This window comes from Pipistrellus hanaki (genome assembly GCF_964339955.1).
Source record: "Pipistrellus hanaki genome assembly, chromosome: 1".
Taxonomy (NCBI): domain Eukaryota; kingdom Metazoa; phylum Chordata; class Mammalia; order Chiroptera; family Vespertilionidae; genus Pipistrellus; species Pipistrellus hanaki.
Window position 1 is genome coordinate 161,867,621 of NC_140503.1, and position 21,788 is coordinate 161,889,408.

The 21,788-nt window shown below is 40.7% G+C and overlaps 1 long non-coding RNA gene and 1 pseudogene across 2 annotated transcripts in view; both read right to left on the reverse strand.

Moving 5' to 3' along the window:
- LOC311622206 overlaps nucleotides 1-21,788 on the reverse strand; it is a 198,209-nt gene that overhangs the window by 129,036 nt on the left and 47,385 nt on the right. The gene's annotated exons all lie outside the window — the stretch shown is intronic.
- LOC311612609 (ferritin light chain-like) lies at nucleotides 20,205-20,748 on the reverse strand (annotated as a pseudogene). The gene has a single exon. The product of its transcript is annotated as a ferritin light chain-like (transcript).

The following is a 21,788-nucleotide window of genomic DNA, read 5'->3' on the forward strand; positions in this document are numbered from 1 at the left end:
TTAGTACCATAGTGATTTTTTAGGTGTACAGTTCAGTGGCAGTAAGTACATTCACATAGTTGTGAACCCAGTCTTCAGAGCTCCTTTCATTTCCTAAGCTGAGACTCTGTGTCATTAAACAATAACTCCTCATTCCCTGCTCCCCCAGCAGCTGGTAGCCACTCTTCCACATCCTATCTCTACGAGTTTGACTACTCTAGGTACCTCATGCAAGTGGGAAGATACTGTGTTTGTCTTTTTGGGATGGGCTTATTTCACTCAGCAAAGGTTTATTCATGTTGTAGCATGTGTCAGAATTTCTTTCCATTTTAGGGCTAACATCTCATTGTATGTGTGTGTCATATTTTGTTTATTCATTGTTGGTGAACACTTGGGTTGCTTCCACCTTTTGGCTATGGTGAATAATGTTGCTGCAAACATAGGTGTACTAATTTCTGTTTGTGTGTCTGCTTTCAATTATTTGGGCTATATACCCAAAGTGGAATTGTTGGGTTGTATGATGGTTCTATTTTTAAAATTTTTGAGGAATCACCATCTTTTTTCCATAGTGCCTGCACCATTTTACATTCAGTGCACAAGAATTCAGATTCTCAGCCGGGACCGGTTTGGCTCAATGGATAGGGTGTCGGCTTGGGGACTGAAGGGTCCTGGGTTCGATTCCGGTCAAGGGCATGTACCTTGGTTGCGGGCATATCCCCAGTAGGGGGTGTGCAAGAGGCAACTGATCGATGACTCTTTCTCATCGATGTTTCTAACTCTCTATCTTAGGGGTGTCGAACTCAATCAGAGAAGGGGCCAAAATCTAAAATCCAGCCTAAATCGTGGGCCGAATGGTTTACTGAACAGTCATAAACTGACAATGTCATAAACTGACAGCGGAGTGCAGTGATGACAGCGCGGTGCGGGCCACACTGCAAGGCCTGGTGGGCAGGATTTGGCCCGCGGGCCTTGTGTTTGACACATGTGCTCTATCTCTCTCCTTTCCTCTCTGTACAAAATCAATAAAATATATTAAAAAAAAAAGAATTCAGATTCTCTATATCCTCACCAACATTTATTTTCTGTTTTGTGTGTGTGTGTTTTATAGTAACCATCCCAGTGTGTATGAAGTGGCATTTCTTTTATAACATGTCATTAAACACATTTCCTCTTCAGTATTGGGCCTCTGTCATAGAATTTAGAGTTCTCATCTCAGCGTTTTTTTTTTTTTTTTTTTTTTTTTTTCCCAGGAAGGGAAAGGCATGTGAAAGAGGGACCAGCTGGGAGGGCAAGAGAGGCTGGTGGCTCGGCTCAGTGCACCTGGTCAGAACCTCCCTGGGGCCTGGGCCCTTGGTGACTTTACTCTATTTTATTGTGTCTGTTTTTTTCTTGATGGTTATTCCTCAAGTGGAAAGATATTCTTGTCCTTTTCCAAAAAGACAGGATGGGCAACCAGAATGCAAAGGAATCTTTGCTGTTTCTTAGGTTTCTCCCATTCTTCCTTCTTCTTGGGTGGTTACTCGCTTTGTTAAAGTGGAAGATTTTTTAAACCCTGTAATATTTCATGCAGTAAGCTCCCTGCCCCACATCTGCCTTTTATTTTTTGAAATTTTATACACTATCCTTTTTTGGTGGTTAGGAATTTTCATGAACCTATATTTATGGAAACTGTTACTTTTAAATGCTATTTTTAGAGAGATGTATAGGAAGGTCAATGTTATTACAGGTGACCCTGACTCCACAGGGACGTGTTGATAGTGTAGGAACTAAAGTTGATAAAAGCGATTGAAAAATCTTTCCTCTGGGTTAAGACAAAGAGTGTCACTGACACCAGCTCCAGAGAACCTGAAAAGGCTCAACTTCAATATCGCTTTGCCGATTTCACTGGGCACAAAGCATTCTAACATGTTCAGGATGCTCTTTTTACTTGCTTCCCTGCTGTTTGCGGTCTGGATTAATGGGACTCTTGGATATATCTCTCTAACAAATCAAGTCAATAGCCACCCCCTCAAAATGTAGATGGAAGTCTTTGATTGTATTGTGAGATGTTAGATGATCTTAACAGTTTATTTCCCGAAGTAGTCTGTTTTTCCCCAGGGCATTTGTTTAGTTCTTATTGTATGGACAAAGAGCATTATATCATTGTTATTCTCACTCTTATTCTGGGTGTATCCTCATTGTTGGTGATTTACTATAGACAGTTCTGGCTCTTTTTTGCCTCAACACATTCCTGGAAACTGTGTCCACAAGCAGATTAAAAAAAAAAAGTTTTTATTGAGATGATGGGAGAGGAAGAGATAGAAACATCAATCACTGATTGGCTGCCTCCTTCACACCCCACTTTGGGGATCTAGCCCACAACCTGGGAATGTGCCCTGACTGGGAATTGAACTGTGACCTCCTGGTTCATAGGTCAATGCTCAATCACTGAGATACTCTGGCTGGGCCACAATCAGATTTTTAAAAAATTGTATTTTCTAATGAGAAAAAAACCACAATTGGAAACTGAGATATTTCCACTAATTCACTTGGAATCAAATAAATCATGGGTATGGTAAACAATATGTCATTAAAACAAGCAAACATCTTTCTATAAATTTTATAAATTTTCTTTAGAGCAATCAGAAACATGCAGAGTGATTCTACTAGCTTAGATCATATAATGTGAGCATAAATGTATGACACATTATTTATTCAAAGGGTCCCTGCATAGACTATAAAAACTCAGTGAAATAAATTTGTGTGATAAATTTGGCCCACACCTAGATCTTGGGGCCTGAAGAAATTTGAGAAAGGTTTACTTACCCTGTTCAATTGACAGATAAGGAAAATGGTTCCATAGCATAAAGTGGCTTGCTGAAAGTGACCATGCTTACGTTAATTCAATATGTAATTAATGACAGCTATGCTTCTTTTCCTAGATACAGGAAGCAGATAGTGTGGTTCCTCACCCCGGACCTGCCCTTGGCTGCAGAAAGCCTCTTTATTCAGGGCAGCTGGCGACTGATGACTGGGGTGGCTGGTTGATGCGAACATATACTGGCCTGGGACCCTCAGCCCAACTGAAGCAACAGTAAAGGGCCAGTAGGCTCAGCTGAGCCTTTGTTGTCCCTGCACTGTGCCAATTTCTCCCCCAGCCAATGCTGTTTCCTTCCCTTCCCCACAGATATTGATCTTGAGAGCACTCTTTAATAAATGCCCTGCATCAAACTCCATTTCAAAGTTTGCTTCTTAGGAAACTAAACTGTGATGTGAGACAATTCTTAGAGGAACATTTTGAATTATTTGAGTCTTTTTAAAATTTATTTTTATTAATTTCAGAAAATAAGGGAGAGAAAGTTAGAAACATCAATGATAATAGAGAATCATTGATTGGCTGCCTCCTGCACACCCAATACTGGGGATTGAGCCAACAACTTGGGCATGTGCCCTTGACTGGAATTGAACCTGGGACCCCTCAGAGTGCAGGCTGACACTTTATCCACTGAGCCAACCAACTAGGGTTGGACCATTGGCCCCCCCCCCCTTTTTTTTAAAGCTGGTTTATTTTATTTTTAAAAATAATTTTTTATTGTTCAGATTATTACAATTGTTCATCTTTTCCCCTCACATAGCTTCCTTCAACCCGGTTCCCACCCCACCCTCTGCCCTTACCTTCCCCCATTGTCCTCATCCTTGAGTGTGGAATTTTTGTCCAGTCTCTTCCCGCACCCCCTACACCCTTTCCCCCCCTGAAAATTATCAGTCCATTTTCTTTCTATGCCCCTGATTCTATTATATTCACCAGTTTATTCTGTTCATCAGATTTTTTATTCACTTGATTTTTAAATTCACTTGTTGATAGATATATATTTTTTGTTCATAATTTTTATCTTCCTCTTCTTAAAAGAATACCTTTCAGCATGCCATATAATACTGGTTTGGCAGTGATGAACTCCTTTTGCTTTTTCTTATCTGTGAAGCTCTTTATCTGCCTTTTAATTCTGAAAGATAGCTTTGCTGGGTAGAGTAATCTTGGTTGTAGGTTCTTGCTATTAATTACTTTGAATATTTCTTGCCACTCCCTTCTGGCCTGTGTAGTTTTTGTTGAAAAATCAGCTGACAATTGTATGGGTGCTTCCTTGTAGATGACTAACTGTTTTTCTCTTGCTGCTTTTAATATTCTCTCTTTGCCTTTGGTCTTGGCATTTTAATTATGATATGTCTTGGTGTGGTCCTCTTTGGATTCCTTTTGTTTGGGGTTCTCTGTGCTTCCTGGACTTGTAAGTGTATTTCTTTCACCAGGTGGGGAAAGTTTTCTGTCATTATTTCTTCCAATAGGTTTTCAGTATCTTGCTTTCTCTCTTCTTCTGGAACCCCCATAATTCAGATGTTGTATGCTTGAAGTTATCTCAGAAGCTCCTTACACTATCTTCATATTTTTGGATTTTTTTTTGTTTTTCTGTTTGGGTGTTTTTTACTTCTTTGTATTTCAAATCTTTGACTTGATTCTTGTGATCATCTAGTCTGCTGTTAGATCTCTGTATAATATTTTTATTTCAGTCAGTGTATGCTTAATTTCTTATTAGTCCTTTTTCATATCCTCAATAGTCTCACTAAATTTATCAGCCTATTATAGAAAATTCTTGAAAAACCTTATAACCATGGTTTTGAACTCTATATCCAGTCGTTTGCTTTCCTCCATTTCTTTTATTTGTGACCCATTTCTTTGTCTCCATATTTTAGCTGCTTCCCTGAATTGATTGAGTGGCTTTGTGTGGTAGGCATTCTATAGGGCCCACTGACTCAGTCTCCCCAGTTACCTGAGGTGGACACTCTTGGTGCACCCCTTTGTGGCTGTGTGTACAGCCTTGTTGTAGTTAAGCCTTGATTGTTGTTGGTATCACTGGGAGGAATTGACCTTCAGGCCAATTGGCTGTGAGGATCAGCTATGTCTATGCTGGGAGAACTTCTGTGCTGGAGACACCCTTATGAGACAAGAATTGCAAAAGCCTCTGTGCTCGGCTTGGATGGGGCAGAGTCTGAGGGTGGAGCAAACAGCAATGGCTTCCCATCAGCCCTGCCATAAGAGGCCCCTGGGTCTCAGTGTCCCACAGTAATCACTGCAAGCACCTCTGAGAGAAAGCCGCCCTCAAGTTTCGCCCACTACCAGACCAGTTTCTCCTTGAATGAGTCTGGGTCCCCAGAGTCTCACCTGGAACTGAAATTTAGAGCAGTTGGGAGCTTTTGTCTCTCTCTTGATTGAGAAAGCTAGCCGCATACTCAGTTGTCAGCCCTCTTCGTGCATGTGCCTTTGTATCTCTGCCTCTGCAGCTCCTTTGAGTCTCTGTGTGCTTTTCTCTTTCCTTCTAGTTGTAGAATTCCCACTCAGCCAGCTTTCCTGTGGTTCTGAATGATGTCCATTTTATCTTTTAGTTGTAATTTTGAAATTGTGTGCGAAGCACCAGTTTAGATGTTTACCTATGCCACCATCTTGGTTTCTCCCCTGGATCATTGAGTCTTTTAAAAATATTTGTATTATGAAAGTTAAACTGATGTCTTATTTTCTGTTAGTCTTTATAAAATTTCTTAGAGAATAAACAGAGGCATGCAAAGTTGTTCTCCTATCTCAAGTTTGAATATGTATGTATACAATACATATAATTCAAATGTACATTGTATACGACTACATATTTCTCTGATAATCTTGCAGCACATCAGTAAGGACTTTAATTTGGAAAAGATGTGTCTTATTTATTATTATTTTTTCATTCCTTTTCTCTTTATCAAACAAACTCATGGTAATTATTAAAAGGTGAAGAAAATTCCCCAAGTTTTGTATTTGAGAATAAGGGACAGAAGATTGGTGGAAATAAGAAGATGAAAAATATTTGTGAACTTATTTTATAGAAATTAAATTGAGAATTAAAAAAAGAAAAATACAGAAAATAAAATAGGATAGCACATGTACATGACTCTATTACCAAGAATTAGTATTTATTAGTAAATTGTCATATTTGGTCTTTTAAAATGTGAAATAAAATGTTAGAGACAGAGCACTTAGGATTTTCTCTTAGCAGCACTGCGGAACCCTTGGTCCTGCCTGCTTGGCCCCGGTCCTGCCTGCTCTCTGTGCTTGGCTGCCAGCCAGACAGCAGCAGATCTTTTACACCAAAAACAACAAATGGTACACGTGGACAGGAGCCACGTTCAATCTTTGCTGGATAGCATCGAGTGAGCAGAGTGATGAAGTGTGTTGAAAGCAGAACACACCTTCCATGTACATGGCCATTCAGTATAATGGAGTCAGAAGGCACACATTGAAGTCCAGACAGTGCTACTTCATTGAACAAACCCTTTGGGAAAATAGCCCCTTTTATAATGTAGCAAATAGCATTTTAAGAGTCTTTCAAATTCGTGGAAATTGAAGGGCTAATGTAAAGGGATTCATGAAGAATTCATAAACAACTCCTCCTTTTCCCAGACAAGTTTCTCCTCGTCCTTTGTGCCAGTTACCCCCCTGCTGAGTCACATGAGTCAGAAACCTGGGCATCTTCCTAGAATTCTCTTTATCTGACATACACAGTTGATTTAAGCTTCTAAAGAATGGTTTAAATACATTCCTTCCTCTCTACGTTATTTCTCTGATCTTTATTGGAAATCTCATCAGCTCTGGTTGGGCTGTTACAGAAGTCTCCTAACTGGTCTTGATTGCTTTAATCTTGCTTTTCTGCCATCTGCCCCACCTACCTCAGCAGCAGGATCCACACTGCCACCAGTGGGTCTTCCTAAAATGCAAATCTGGCATATTATTCCTTTTTTTTTTAATTTTAATTTTTTTTTTTTTTTTTTTAAGGAAAGTATTTTTAGTTCAACTTAAAATTTTAAATTAAATTTACTGGGGTAACATTGGTTAATAAGATTATATATATTTCAAGAGTTCAATTCTATAATACATAATCTTTATATTGTATTGTGTGTTCACTGCCCAAAGTCAAGTCTCCTTCTGTCACCATTTATCTCTCTTTTATCCTTTGCTACTGCCCCTACATAGGTTAGATCATTGGACTTAGGAAAGAAAATGTGGATTTCATGTCATTTGGTGAGTGGAGAGAAAAGAAGGAGGTAGTGGATGGGACAAGATGTCATTGAGCGTTACAGGAATGCACAAGAACGGTAGCAACTTTTTGCACAAAAGGGACTGATCAGAAGACATCTTCCTCCTTTTCTTCCTCTTCTTCTTTTTTTCCCATTCACTTTCCTTTTTACTCTTCTTTCTTCTTCCTTTGTTTCTTTCCCTTAGTTTTTGGTAGGTATATTGCAATTTATGTCTCAAATAACCTTTTAATATTAATGGTATAGAGAGAAAATATGTAGAAATAAAAAAATAAAATTGGGCTCAAAAGGGGGGTAGAAATTACAGAGAGAGGACAACAGAAGTGTTAAGTTGGTCATCACCAGATTTAAAATCAATTGTAAATCAAGCACTTGCATTATGTAAGGCACATTGCCTCAGTGCATAAATCTGGTAACATTAGTGCAAGTTCAGGATGCTGGGTTATGAGCCAAAATAGGGAAATATGTAGTGTTAGGGGATATGGCACAATGCTTCATCTCCCTCTGCCTCTGCCAATCATGCATAAGGTATTAAGTTTATTTGGTCATTTGTGGGTCAGAATTTGCTTAAACCACTTATGACTTCTTATGAATAGTTTGAGAAGCTGAAAATGAATACTAAACTTCAGAGCATGTATGTCACAGGGTAACCCACCAGAGCCAGAGTTAAGAACATAGAGGAATTTCCATGCTGTTGGATTACGGTGTCTTTGCTTGAAGGAGCTGTTTTTCTGTTTAGTTTAAGATGTCCACAGATCAGGACATTATTTCAGTCTCTCTACTCATGTTCCTCATAGGCCTTTGACCTGCATTAGGATAACTTAAAGTGCTTGCTTTAGTCCAGATTCTTGATCACCCCTCCAACTCCCCTAGCCCCTAGATCTACAAGATCAGAATACCAGAGAATGAGCGCTGGGCTCTGCTATTTGTTTTGAAGCCATCAGTGCCCATTTACTGCGGCACACCCACATAGAGCCTGCTGATGTGCGGTATGAAAGTGATGGTTAGTACCAAGTAGCATGGACCGAAGTGAGGACACATCACATCAACTCTACAGGAAATCACATTAGATGGAAAGTGTGGTTTGCTGTCAGAAATTGTTAAATTCGAGTCAGAAAGTGTAGGTGATACCATTCATGTCACGCAAACAAATGTCAAAGCTGGTGAGCTTCCAGGGGCTGACCTAATGGTGGGCAAGAGCTCCTTGGTGGCTGTGGGAAACCCTTCTCTGGTGAGCTGTTCAAGCAGTGGTTGAACAGTGCTCATGACCCTGGGGGAGGGGGGCGGGCTCAGCCAGAGGGTCTTAACCACAGTTGTATTTGACTGCCTAACTTATGCATGGGAGTTTTTTCCCCCAGAGCAGGGGTCCTCAAACTTTTTAAAGTGGGGGCCAGATCACGGTCCCTCAGAGAGCTGGAGGGCCGGACTATATGAACTACTAATTCCTACTGTAACACCTCGGCTGCGCTCACTGCCCAAAAAACCTGGCGGGCCGGATCAGACTCCGTAGTTTGAAGACCCCTGCCCCAGAGGATAATTCTGACCTTGAACAGAACCACACAGAGAAGTGGTCTGTTTTATAGGCTGTGAATTGCATCCAAGCCACAGTCTAACTCATCTGCTGCTCTGTACGGCTCCTGAGACATCAGCTAGCCAGTCCTTCTGCCACCAGCAAAGCAGGCAGGCGGTAAAGCTGTGGGGCCAGATGCACGGGCAGTTGGCCCATAGGATCTTAGTGCGTGGGATGGAAAGTCATATTGTGGCAGGATAGTAAGTATGAAGCTAGGGAAATTCCTTGCCAAGTAGAATAAGGGAAAATGAAACAAAATAATTAAACAAGGCCAACCAATAGAAGCGATTCACAGCCAGCTAATGAATAGCTCAGTTTTATCTTCCCTAACCAAGGACTCTTAGGAGGAAATGGTTTGCACATTCTAGACCAACCCAGGGCAGACTGGCCTGATCCTGGTCCCTTTTTGATGCTGTTCTTTGAAAATAAAACTAACCAGAAACTATCCCTGACCCCTCTATATGCATATTTTGATGCATCAACATATTGAAGAACACAACTAGAAAGCTAATGAATAGTCTGTTAAAACACTCCCTGAGACCTCCTCTAGGATTCCCTCTGGCCAAAGAAAGATAAAAAATGAAGACGAAGACCCTAATGGCATGTTCCCACTATAGCATGCCCCACCTTGTTTCTCTGTTCTTTTTCTCCTAAATTCTAAGGGTACTCAGGTGACTTGCAACTAGGAAAGCAGCAGACAGTAGCAGCACATCCCTGGCTTATCCCCTGAACTTATCTCCAAGGCCCTCTTTCCTCTGACTTTCCAGTGAGCTAACAGCAGCCCCACCTTGGCTCACATCTTTTACTGTGATTTTATTTATTTCATTTTTTGTTAATCTTTACCTGAGAATATTTTTTCCCATTGATATTTAGAGAGATTAGAAGGAGAGAGAGAGAGAGAGAGAGAGAGAGAGAGAGAGAGAGAGAGAGAGAGAGAGAGAGAAAGAGAGAGAGAGAGAGAGAGAGAAAGAGATAGAGAAAGAGAGATGCCAGAGAGACACATCAATTGGTTACCTCCTACACATATCCCAACTAGGACTGAAATAAAACCTGCAACCCTTTCGTGCATGAGCTGATGCAACATCAGTCAGGACATTTTTACATAGATTTTAAAAGAGCAAAATGTACCTCAAGATGGGACAAGCACAGTGACTTCTTTAAAAAAATATATTTTTATTGATTTCAGAGAGGAAGGAAGAGGGATATAGAAACATCAATGACGAGAGAGAATCATTGATTGTCTGCCTCCTGCACACCCTTTATTGGAGATCAGAATCGAACCAGTTTTCAGGCTGACACTCTATGCACTGAACCAAACCAGCTAGGGCAAGCACAGTGACTTCTTAAGTTGGTCTATCGTGTATGTTCATAAGGAAGAAAGATGGATGGAAAGGATTCTAACACCTGACCCAAGGACTGGTTTAAGAAGCCAGCATCATGGTAGTTTGCAAGTTACGTCCTCTGAGCTTCTCAGCCATCCTGAAATGTAGTTGGATAGGCAAGATTGTTCACCAATCCCACCTTCTACATTAGAAATGAATGCCCAGAATGTTGCTAAATTTCACTCAGCAAGTAAGTGAGAGAGCGAATTGAGAATCCAACCTAGGTCTTGTACCACAAATCTCACTCCTTTCCACATTCCCTCCTGAATCAATGACTGCTTTGCATTCTTCTCGAGCTAAGAGGAGGCTAACTGATCTCCGTAGCGTGTGATGGTCTGAAGACTGGGGTTGGTGTGAGACATGTGCTTCTCAGTTTTCTTTTTGATTTCTTTTAAAAATATTTATTCAGGATGATTTTCCTAGCATACTGTTGCTCAGTAGATCCAAATTTTTACCTACTTGGAGTTTATTAAAATAAACTAATATCTTTGATATTAAAGATAATAAAGAGAAATTTGAAGCATGCTCAAAGGATTTAGTTTTCATTCTTTGAATGCTATAGGTTTAATTAGAACCATAAACCATACTGTCCTGACAGTATGGAAGCCTCATGGCCTTGCCAAAATATTTGATTTTCCTTTTAAACACTTTATTGATTATGAGTTTTGCTTCTTTTCTGTTAGAAGAATAGACATTAAGTAGATTTACTCAATAATTAATTCTTTTTAAAATATATTTTATTGATTTTTTTACAGAGAGGGAGAGGGATAAAGAGTTAGAAACATCAATGAGAGAGAAACATCGATCAGCTGCCTCCTGCACACCCCTTATTGGGGTTGTGCCCGCAACCAAGGTACATGCCCTTGACCAGAATCGAACCTGGGACTCTTCAGTCTGCAGACTGATGCTCTATCCACTGAGCCAAACTGGTTAGGGCTCTATAATTAATTCTTGATTATTTTCATCTACAATCTATTGCCTGCAATTCTGAACTCCAAACAGTTCTGAAAATTAAAATTTTTTTCCCCGTAAGTCAGGTGAAAATTTATTCAGTGGAAATAACAGATCTAAACTGGAAGGCTTTACTTATCCCATTTAATGTGGATACTTACGTATTTTGCTGCAGAAATATTAATACAAAGTGTTCCTAGATCCCATTTAGTGTATTACTTAATAATGGCTGCATAAAATATGAAAAATTCTGAGTTCTAAAATGTATCTAGCCCCAAGGATTTCAGATAAGGGGTTGTAAACCTCTTCTCAAAAAGAGAAGAGAGATGAGGATGACAGAATAATAGAGAATCAGTTAACTGCAGTACCTTTCACCCACATAGGAGTCTTTCCTGATGGAAGACTACACATCTCCACCCTGGTGAAATCACGCACAACCACATGATTGATTTTCTTTGTCAAATAAACTGTGAGCAGAGAGATGAGTCATTTCCAGGCAAAGCTTTAGGAGCCAATATGTAGCTCTCCATGTTTTCTCTTCCTCCTGCCACGAGCTCAGCAATGTTTAGATGAAGTCTGGGGTCCATCAGTGTGGATTTCCAGAGAATCCTGACACAGAGCTGTGGTTGACCTGGAGATGTAACGTGAATGAGAAAGAAATCTCTTTTGTTCTTTCTTCAGTATCACCAAGTCTAACCTCAGTGGCACATGCAAAATCAATGCCCTCTGGTTGGAGTTGTCCATTAATATAACGTCTATGGGCACCGATCCAGTTAATGACCAACAGACAGTGTCCTCAAGGGGTTTGAAGTCTAGCTAAACAGATAAACAGTTAAGAAGGAGATACCAAATCAGGCCTGGCTCGCCATACTCTCTTTCAGTGTTGGTTTCCGTGTCTAGGTCCAAGGCCAAATGTCTCCTGACTTTATGTATCCAAATATATGTTTTACCTTGCTGGATTTAACAAGTTACATACATAATAAAAGTTTATTATAATAAATCAAACAACACAAAAGTATATAAAGAAAAACAATTTTTTTCTCTCTCCTTTCAATGGTATGCATCTTCCATGCCTTTTTCTGTGGTAGATAAATATATAGGGTCACCTTTTTATATTGTCTTACCGTGATTATTACTTTGCCAAGAACATCCATTCGGTTACTAGTTCCAATTAGACAATTAATTCTTTTAATTATTAATAGCTTCTTTTAATGGAAGCTTACTATGTCCAAATTATGCTTGTAAGTACTTTGCTTAATCTCCTTGTCAACCTTATGAGAAAGGCACAGTTATCAGCATTTTCCATTTGAGGAAACTGATAAATTGAAGAGAGTCACACAGATTAGGAAGTGGTAGAGTGAGCAACCCAGGCTCTACATTCTGTGTGCTCAACCTTTTATATCGCTTCTCTGGTTTTGTAATAGTCCATGAGTAAATGGGCAACAATTTATGCAATTGCTTCCCTATTGATGGAGATTGAAGTGATTTCCTTTTCCCCCCTCTATTTATTTCACTACCACTAATAAATTGAAATAAACATCACTGACACTCTTTTTCCCCCTGTTAATTTCTTCCTGTGCTTAATTTGGGAGAACCCTACCAACTCTGGCAGCCTCAGTCTTGGTTGGGGAAGGGCTGCCGGTTATCATAATTCATATTCCAGTGACCAGTGAGGAATTCTTGCTTCACCATGTCCTCTGAATCCTCCCATATCTTTGTAGTAAAGGGCAGAATGAAAAGCTCTGTTTAAGTCAACACGGTTTACATTTAGAGACAGGGGAAGTGAACTGTAAGGGATATCGTCTCCTAGATGTGTCAGATGCAATCACGCAGCATGGATTTATGAAGCGGACTGAAATATTTGTTTTGATTGCTCACTGATTAAGAATATACTCTAATGCACAATCTTGACAGACATGTAGGCCAACTACTCTTACTTGAAGAATCTGGGTCAGGGTTGCCCAACTTCTAATTCAGCAGTCGCATTTCATTAAAGGTTTATGCAAAGAAACTCAATTGGTTCTGTACAATTGACTGCTTCCTCTTCAGTATTTAGTATTACAGCAGCCCCGGCAGTCACCAATGTTACTGTCCATTGATTTGCAATGTGTCCTTTCTCCTTGTTTAGTATAGAGTTTGAAAAGGCAATTAGCTGGAGATGTTATGAAAAATGGATATACTGTAAGAAAAGTGGACTTATAATTTAATACTGAAATAATTCATGAAGATATTTGAGGTAAGGTATTATAATTATACAAAACCCTATTAGTTGGAGATGCTTACAAAATGGGGTTTTGTAAAAACTTGAAAATTATTTAGATGGAAATGATTAAAAATTGCAAGAGGTATGTTTTAAAATTTCCACCTAGAAGCACTGCAGGATATGTACTTATCAGCAGATTGCTGCATTGTGCTACCATATGAAAATTAGAGACTGAAATAGATTTGATTACTTGAAGGTAACTTAGCTAGTAAAATGCAGAGAAGAAAGTCAGCATAATCTTGGAGATTTTGTGTTTGTTGCTGGGTAGCATATTTTTGTGTAGGGTGGGGGTTAGAGGTGGCTAAGCATGCAGTTTCCTTTAATTTCTTTTTTAAAAAAAAATAAAATACAGGCTTTAGGGTAACCAATAGTCACTCTGTATAGTATATGTTGAAAGAAATGCATTCAAAAGCTTAAAAACTGATGATCACATATCCAAGAACTTCTGCTTCTGAAAACAAAGCATCACATAATCTCTGTCCTGAGTGTCCATTTGCCTGTTTCTCTCCTCAGCAGCCCTCTCTGTTTCTGTTTGCATTCCCATCGGTGAGGGGTAGGACACAGGAGTACTGACAAATGAAGTGTCACCCTTACAGATGGACGCAGGCTCCAGGCTGTTCTTTTACTCTGCTCATGCAAGGTGGGGCAATATAACAGGTATTTTAACACATTACCTTGAGTACCACTGTTTTCCCTGGCCAAAGCCTGTTTCTACATCCATGGCGCAGATTAAGGTTCTATGATTATGGGATTCTTTATTCTCATTAGTAAGAGCAGTGTTGAGGACCAAGATATGAATACCCAAAGCACAAATAGCAGTAGGCCCTGTGGTATGTAAGCTTTTACCCCATGAATGAGGGTTCCTGATTAGGACAACTGACTGCCCCTTGAGTAAAGCTTAAGCTGACTAATACATTATTGGGTCTCATTGTCCATATTGCAGATTCTGAAGTAAACTATGGACATTGAACTCGGATAGACCTACACAAGCCCCTACACTCAGCTGCTCCCCATCTTATTTGTTTTTCCACATTCATTCAGATTCTGCCTTTGGCCACATACTTCTTCCCACTTCTAGCTCAACTCATGCTCTAATTTCACTTACGGTGACTATTCTCTTTTTAATATCTAAGCCTATGAAAAGTATGGCTACTTTTTTAAGGTTATTTTATTTACTTTTGCCATTGTGCTAAATGTATTAAATTTTGACCTGAAAGATGTAAAGTTCTGTCAAAAGAGAGAGAAAAAAATGGCCAGTTTCCCCTTGGCGTGGAATGCCTTCCATCTTAGTCCTTTGGGGCTTTGCTTCCTTTCCCCTGTAAAGGGGGGGATTTACACTAGAATAGTTGTTCCTTCCCTGCCAGCCCTGATAATCCGAGATGGGCTTCCCTGCCCCATCAGTTACACTTTAGGCTAAACCTGCAGCTGCCTGTGAGGTAAAGCCATGGAGCAGGGTCTGCATTATGAAGGGCCTGCTGACTTTGGGCCTTTCCCTTTTGACGGTGAGTCAGAGAACTCTGGTCATCACTATTTGATAATACAGCCAGCTCTGCTCCTGTGATGACTAATGGATGTACATGCTGATGGAGCCCCGTCTCTGCGACAGGTGAGACATCCCTCAGACCAGGAAGTACATTAAAGGGGAGCCTTTGGGGCTCAACTGCCTTCCTTCAGTTTCCATGCAGCCATCGATCCAAAAACCATGAAGAGTGTAGCACATCTTTCCATCTTTGCTTTTCAATTGAGTTCTGCTCTCTCAGCAGATTGCATAATATATTTTTTAAGGCCGCAAAGACTCTGCTTCTGAATGTCAAAGGTTGTCTTAAAGTTATAATGGGCTGCACCAATGTCTGTACAGATGTCTTTAGCTTATGGTAGTTCAATTTACCATTTTCCACTGTACATTGGTGTGAAAGCAATATGCATAATAAAATTACATGAGATATCCAACACTTTATCATAACATGGGCTTTGTCTTAGGTAATTTTGCCTAACTGTAGGCTAATGTGTTATAATCATGTTTAAGGTAGTCAAAGCTATGATGTTTTCAACTTATGATGGGTTTATTGAGATGTAACCCCATTGTAAATTGAGGAGCATCTGTATTTAATCTCAAATTGAATATTATTCTATAGTAGGCATTTGTTTCAATGTCCATTTATTCTTTAATGGTAGACTTATTCCTCATTACACAGAAATTCAATAAAGTGAAACTTGAAAAAGAACCTATAGGAATTTTTTCAATATATGGTACCTGTTTACTAAATTCAAGGAACCCTTCTCTGATGTCCTAATAAAAGGTTACCTTCATTTTTTCATTTTTAAATATTCCATTTGTTGTTTTTGTCTCTATTTCCTCTTCTTCAGTTCTCATGATTTTGCTCATTTCCAAAAGGGAGCCTCTTAGGAGTTGTGCTCAGGCATTATCTGAACTTACTATTCAGTAGAAAATATGGGGAAGGAGGATTGACTGAAAGTGACTGCTTTTTCAGTCCAGTTATTTTCCCTGAATAGTTTAATTCAACTTTTTTGCTTTTCCTTTAAGTCATCAAGCCTTCAGGTAGAACACATACAAAACAAGCAAAATTATAGTTATATTTTGATAATTCTTAATTTATCATAAAGTTTAATTTAAGGATATACTATATAATAAAGAGGTAATTTGCAAATTAACCCTCACACCCTCACAAGATGGCTGTCTACAAGTAGGCCAGCAGGGGGGTTATTGAGGGATGACCAAACGACTGAACAAGCAGGCTGTGTGGGACGACCAGGCTGGCAGGGGGGAAGTTGGGGGTGACTAGGCTGGCGGGGGGTAGGGGGGGTAGTAAGAGGCAACCAGGCTGGTGGGGAGTGGAGTTAGGGGCAACCAGGCCAGCAAAGGGGGCAGTTGGAGGCAATTAGGTTGGCAGGGAGGGGCAGTTGGGGGTAACCAGGCAGGCAGTGGGGGGCAACTAGGGGCAATCAGGCCAGCATTGAGGAGTGATCAGGCAGGCAGGGGTGAGCAGTTAGGGGCAATCAGGTAGGCAGGCAAGTGAGCGATTAGAAGTCAGCGGTCCAGGATTGTGAGAGGGATGTCTGACTAGCAGTTTAGGCCCAATCCCAGAGAGCCTAAACTGGCAGTCAGACATCTTCTAAGGGATCCTGGATTGGAAAGGTGCAGGCTGGGCTGAGGGGACTCCCCTCCCATGCACAAATTTCGTGCACCAGGCCTCTAGTATTATATATTTTTCTGTAGTCTTAATTGTGATTTTTAAGAAACCATGTTTTAAGCCAAACCTTCTTTCTTCCCACCTCCCACTCTCATCCTTTGGAATAATGTATCTTTCTATGCCTCTTTTTGCTGACTCAGAAAAAAAAAAAATCTCCTGGCCCATGATTCTCACTTATGTTCATGTTTGGTCAACCTGTTTCCGTTTTCAGATTCTCTCTTCAGTTTTTCCACTGAATTCTGTGCCCTTGTGGTAGGATTACTTCACCAGGCCACCTCACCTTTTGGCCCTAGGTTGGCTTGGCCCGTGGGAACTTTGGCAGGGATTATAGGGAGGGAGGGGAATGAGGCCTGTGCATTTATTGCCCTTCCCCTTTTTGTTGTCCAGAGCCTTGGCTGTATTTCTGGACTAGCTTACGGTTTCTATAACATGTCCCTCTCCACACACCCTCTTTGTTTCCAAATTCCAGTAACCTCCTTGCCCTTTTAGGCATATGGGTATTAACAGGGACAGACCACTGATCCCAATTGCATTGTCCCTTGAGGTTTCCCTACCCCATTGTAGACAGGCCTTTTATTAAACTTTCCTCAATGTGCCATCCATTCTTGCTGGGGCCCTTGATGGGTAAAACAGTACAATGAATGCTTATGTTACTGGGAAGTAGTGTGCTATAATGGTTATTTTCCTTTTGGTGTCAGATTGATCCAGGTTTGAGTATATCCCCATCACTTGATAATTTAACCACTCTGGGCCTCCATTTTCTCAAATTTAAAGTGGGGCAAGTATTACCTATTTCACAGAATTGTTATGAGAATATGTATGAGTACTCAAAAATGTTAATTATTATATTAGTTTAAATATAAATAGATGTGTATATAATACAATTTTTTAGTTCCCTTCAGTTTACACTGAGTAGCTCCCTTACTGGTAAGGCCTGGGCAATTACAAAGCTGTCATCTTAGCTCCTCTACATTTGGTGCAGCTATCTTTGTGTTCATGTTATGTGTACTCCTGCCCATTGCACCATATATTTCTGCTTGTTGAAATGACACTTTGTTTCCCACAGATAATCCTGGTGGCTCTAGCTCTGGTAACTCTACCTCAAGTCTGTGGAATTGCTTCAGATGGTGAGGGCTAGAAGCAGGGTGTCCCCGTGAAGTGAGAATTTTGTGCTGGTGTCTTACTCGTGAGTATAGGCTGCTGATGGCTCAGGTGCTATGCATCATTAGATAGTCCAACCGCTTCACAGAATAGCTGTTTTATATATATATTCTGTTTTGAGAGCACTGGCTAAGCCCAGAGAGGTGCTGCAAGGATTAGATAATCGATTATTTTAAATGCTTTGAAACTGTCAGAGTTTAGTGAGAAGAAAGGGCTAAGTAATTTTAGCAGGCTCACTGGGAGTATAAACTCTACCAAATGACTCCTAATTTGCCTCACTATCTAGCAGGACTTGCTTATTGTGCAACATGTCCATTAAAATGAGTTATAAATGTTATTGCATTTAAAACATGACCTGGGAAACGCTTTAAGATAAGAAGAGGTGTTTGGAAAATACACATAGCTTTTGTCAAGTGGAGCTGCAGCTACTGAAACCACTTGAGTTTCTCTGACTCAAAACAAACTCTGTGAAGCATGGGTCAGTAACATGTTTTCCAAGGGCCTGCTGTGTGTCAGGACTGGATATGGTCACCATGGTTTTCTGCCTCAAAGTTTCATAGACTAGAAGAGGAGAAAGATACACACAGCCACACACTTTAATAGCCCAGCCAGTGTGGCTCAGTGCTTGAGTGCTGACCCATGAACCAGGAGGTCACAGTTCAATTCCCAGTCAGGGTACATGCTCAGGTTGCTGGCTTGATCCCTAGTAGGGGGTGTGTAGGAGGCAGCCGATCAATGATTCTCTCTCATCATTGTTTCTATTGCTCACTTCCTCTCTCTGAAATAAATAAAAACAGACAAAATTTTTGAGAAAAAAACACCCTTTACTAGGGTGTAATAGGAGCTAACATGACAGGATAAAGAAGGTACACAGTGATAAAAATCAAATGGTAATCAGCTCAATATGAAGGAAATCAGAAAAGATTCATAATGGAGGAGAGGCTTGAATTAATCTTTAAGGATAAGAGAAGTTTGCCATTTAAGAAAGGGGTTAAGGAAATTCCAGAGAGAGGGAACAGCATATGCAAAGCCCCTGCCACCTAGTTTCATTCAAATGTATTTAAGAGTTTCTACTTTCTCTGTATCTAGTTCTATCTTGTTCTCCGCACATAGTAGATATTCAATTAATACTTATCAGTGGATAGTAGTAGGTGGCAGTATTATAGGTAGTGATTTCAATATTATTCATTAGGTTTTTTCTTTATTTTTAATAATAGACATGCCTATCTTTCGCAATTAGGATATCCAGGGAGTGTTTATGAGAGTTTGTGGCTGCATTGGAGTTGAAGATTATTATATTCAAAGATGACAATGAACTTTGGGGTTTGGGATGGTTATTAACCTGGTGGGACAAAGGCTTGAGATTATGGTGGGTTTTGCTGGAAACGAAGCTGAAATGACATAGATCAGGGCTCGCAGAGTTGGACTTTCTGTTGTAGGCAGTGGGAAACCAGAGAAGCTATTGGGTAGGGAAGTGCCATGATCAGAGCCCTCTGGCAACATCATAGAGTCTGAATTGGCTTCGGGAGAGTTTGGAGGGAAAAGAACCAATTGCGACATTTTTATAGTCCAGGTGGAAAATACTGGAGGTTTTTAGGTTTGGATAGGGTTGGGGAGAAGATAGTGAGTTTGGTGATAGACAGGCCAAATCTGCAGTATCTGTGGATAGTTTGTGGAAGGCCAGTGAGTTCTTGGAACTGTCCATGAGGATAAACCAGCCCTTAAAACATCTCTACCTCCAGGACCGGTTTGGCTCAATGGATAGAGCGTCGGCTTGGGGATTGAAGGGCCCCAGGTTTGATTCCGGTCAAGGGCATGTACCTTGGTTGCAGGCATATCCCCAGTAGGGGGTGTGCAAGAGGCAGCTGATCGATGACTCTCTCTCATTGATGTTTCTAACTCTCTATTTCTCTCCCTTCCCTCTCTGTACAAAAAATCAATAAAATATATTAAAAAAACAAAAAACAAAACAAACAAAAAAATCATCTCTACCACCAGAGACCCTGGAGAACCTGGAGGGGAGCGGGGAGGAGGCTCTCTGGAACCCCAGGGAGGCAGTGAGGGGCATGGACAGCTGGGTCAGAAAGGCAAGAGAGAAACAAAAGAAAATGATTCTATCAAAATCATGGGAGGAAAGAAGGGAGAGATGCTTTAGAAATGAGCAAATTAACTAGACAGGAGGTTGATTATTTTCTTTATTCCAGGCATTTCTCTTCCTTATTGCTTACCGGTTTCTGTTCAAAAGACATCTTTTTTATAGATGTCTTCCCAGACCATCTACCTAAAATAGCACTGTTCATCATCACTGCATATCACCTTCCTTACACACTGTTTTAAAATGTAGGTTTTATTTTTATTCAGGTTTAGTGAGGCCAACAGATCAGGAGCAGTTTGCCTTCTTTCCAAAGTCCTCACCTCATCAATGGAGAGAGATGGCTTTCCTTCCTTCCTTTTTTTGTGCAAAAAGCTTTATTGCTTTCATTTGGTCCAATGCATGGGAGCGGGCTTCAGGGTGTTTAAAGAATGGCTAGTAGTTTTGGGAAGAGGCTCAGGTAAAAGCCAGAGACACCAGGGGAATGCAGAGGGGCCTCTCAAAGGCCTCTGAACTCCTGGTCGTGCTGGAGGGTGAGTCTTTCGAAGACATACTTGCCCAGCCCAGCCTGGGGGCCGGCCAGTCTGCGGATGTTAGTCAGGTGGTCACCCATCTTCTTGATGAGTTTCACCTCCTTCGCCCCAAGAAGTGGTTCTGAGGAAGTCACAGAGATGAGGTCTGCACAGGTAGAACCCAGAGCATGCAGCTCCAAAAGGGTCTGATTCTGATTCTGGTTCCTCTTCAAGGCCAGGGTGGCCTCCATGAGTTTTGCCCACTCATCTTGGGAAGGTTTCTGCACATCCTGGAAGAGAACATGGCCACTAAGCTTGTTTTGCAACTTTAAGAGATGCTCAGCGCTTCTCCTCCGCCACCTCCCGCCTACTCGCGGAAGAAGTGGCCCACACCTCGAGAGCCACATCGTCCGAGTGGAAATAGAAGCCCTGCGAGAGGTAGGTGTGGGAGGCCTGCAGATGCAGGCTGGCCAGGTGGTTGACCACAGCCTCCATCTCGGTGGAATAATTCTGACGAATTTGGGAGCTCATGGTTGTTCGGCAATGAGGAATTAAGGATAAAAAAACCAAACAAAAAACAAAATAAAACAAAACAAAAAAAACCACCCCAGTGTTGGCTGGTCCCCAAGTTGGTTCTGAAGGTGGTGACTGGATGAGACGCAGGAGAGTGGCTAGAGGCTGGAAGAAGGGGCGTCCTTGGATCTTTTCTGTTCATACACTGTTGAAGCAAGAGACAAATCCGGGACCGCCGAGGGCACTGCCTGTACTTTCTTGTGGTAGCAAAAATTCAAACTATGCTGAAAGGCATAAAGTATATGAAGAGAAGTCCCATATTCTCACCCCTTGGTAGAACAAAGGTTAATGGTTTGTATATTCCTCCCCCAGGGCTTCTTTTATGCATGCACTCACATATTTCTTTTGTTTGTTTGTTTAATGCATACTTTAATTTCCCTTTTCACTCACCAATGTCATAGACATCTTTCTAGGTCAGAATATAGAATTGTACCTCCTCTTTTTAAAGAGCTATTTTAGTAGCCACTGCACAAATATACCTTAATTTATGTTAGCATGTTCAGTCTTTAAAATGTTTTGCTAGGTTTTTACTATTATAAAATCTGTGGCAAAGATGCTCATTTGTTTTTCTAGAATTTTGTGTGCTTATTGTTTAGCTTTAAATCTTTAATCCACATGGAATGTATTTTGTGCAGGAGGGAAGGTGGGGATTATAGTGATTTCTTGACTTTCATCATTCAAATGATTACCCACCTGAAGAGAGTCAGTCTCCAGGCGCCCAGGTAAACACGTTGCATCTGTTATAGAAATACAGTGAATATTGTAATAAGGGAACTCTCTATGGTGGGAAATAGTAGGTAGTGTGTTGGGGAGAGAGAGCAGAAGCAGCAGGCTCAACCAATGTGGACTGGAGCAGGGGGCTCTCTTTCAGGTTGGAATGCTGCATTTTAATTAGCAATATTACTCCCTAATGCTTAGCTGGAGTGGTGGGGGATTAGAGACCCCTGCTTGCTCATCATAATTTGGAACCTGCACATCAGAGTGTCTAATTAGATCTT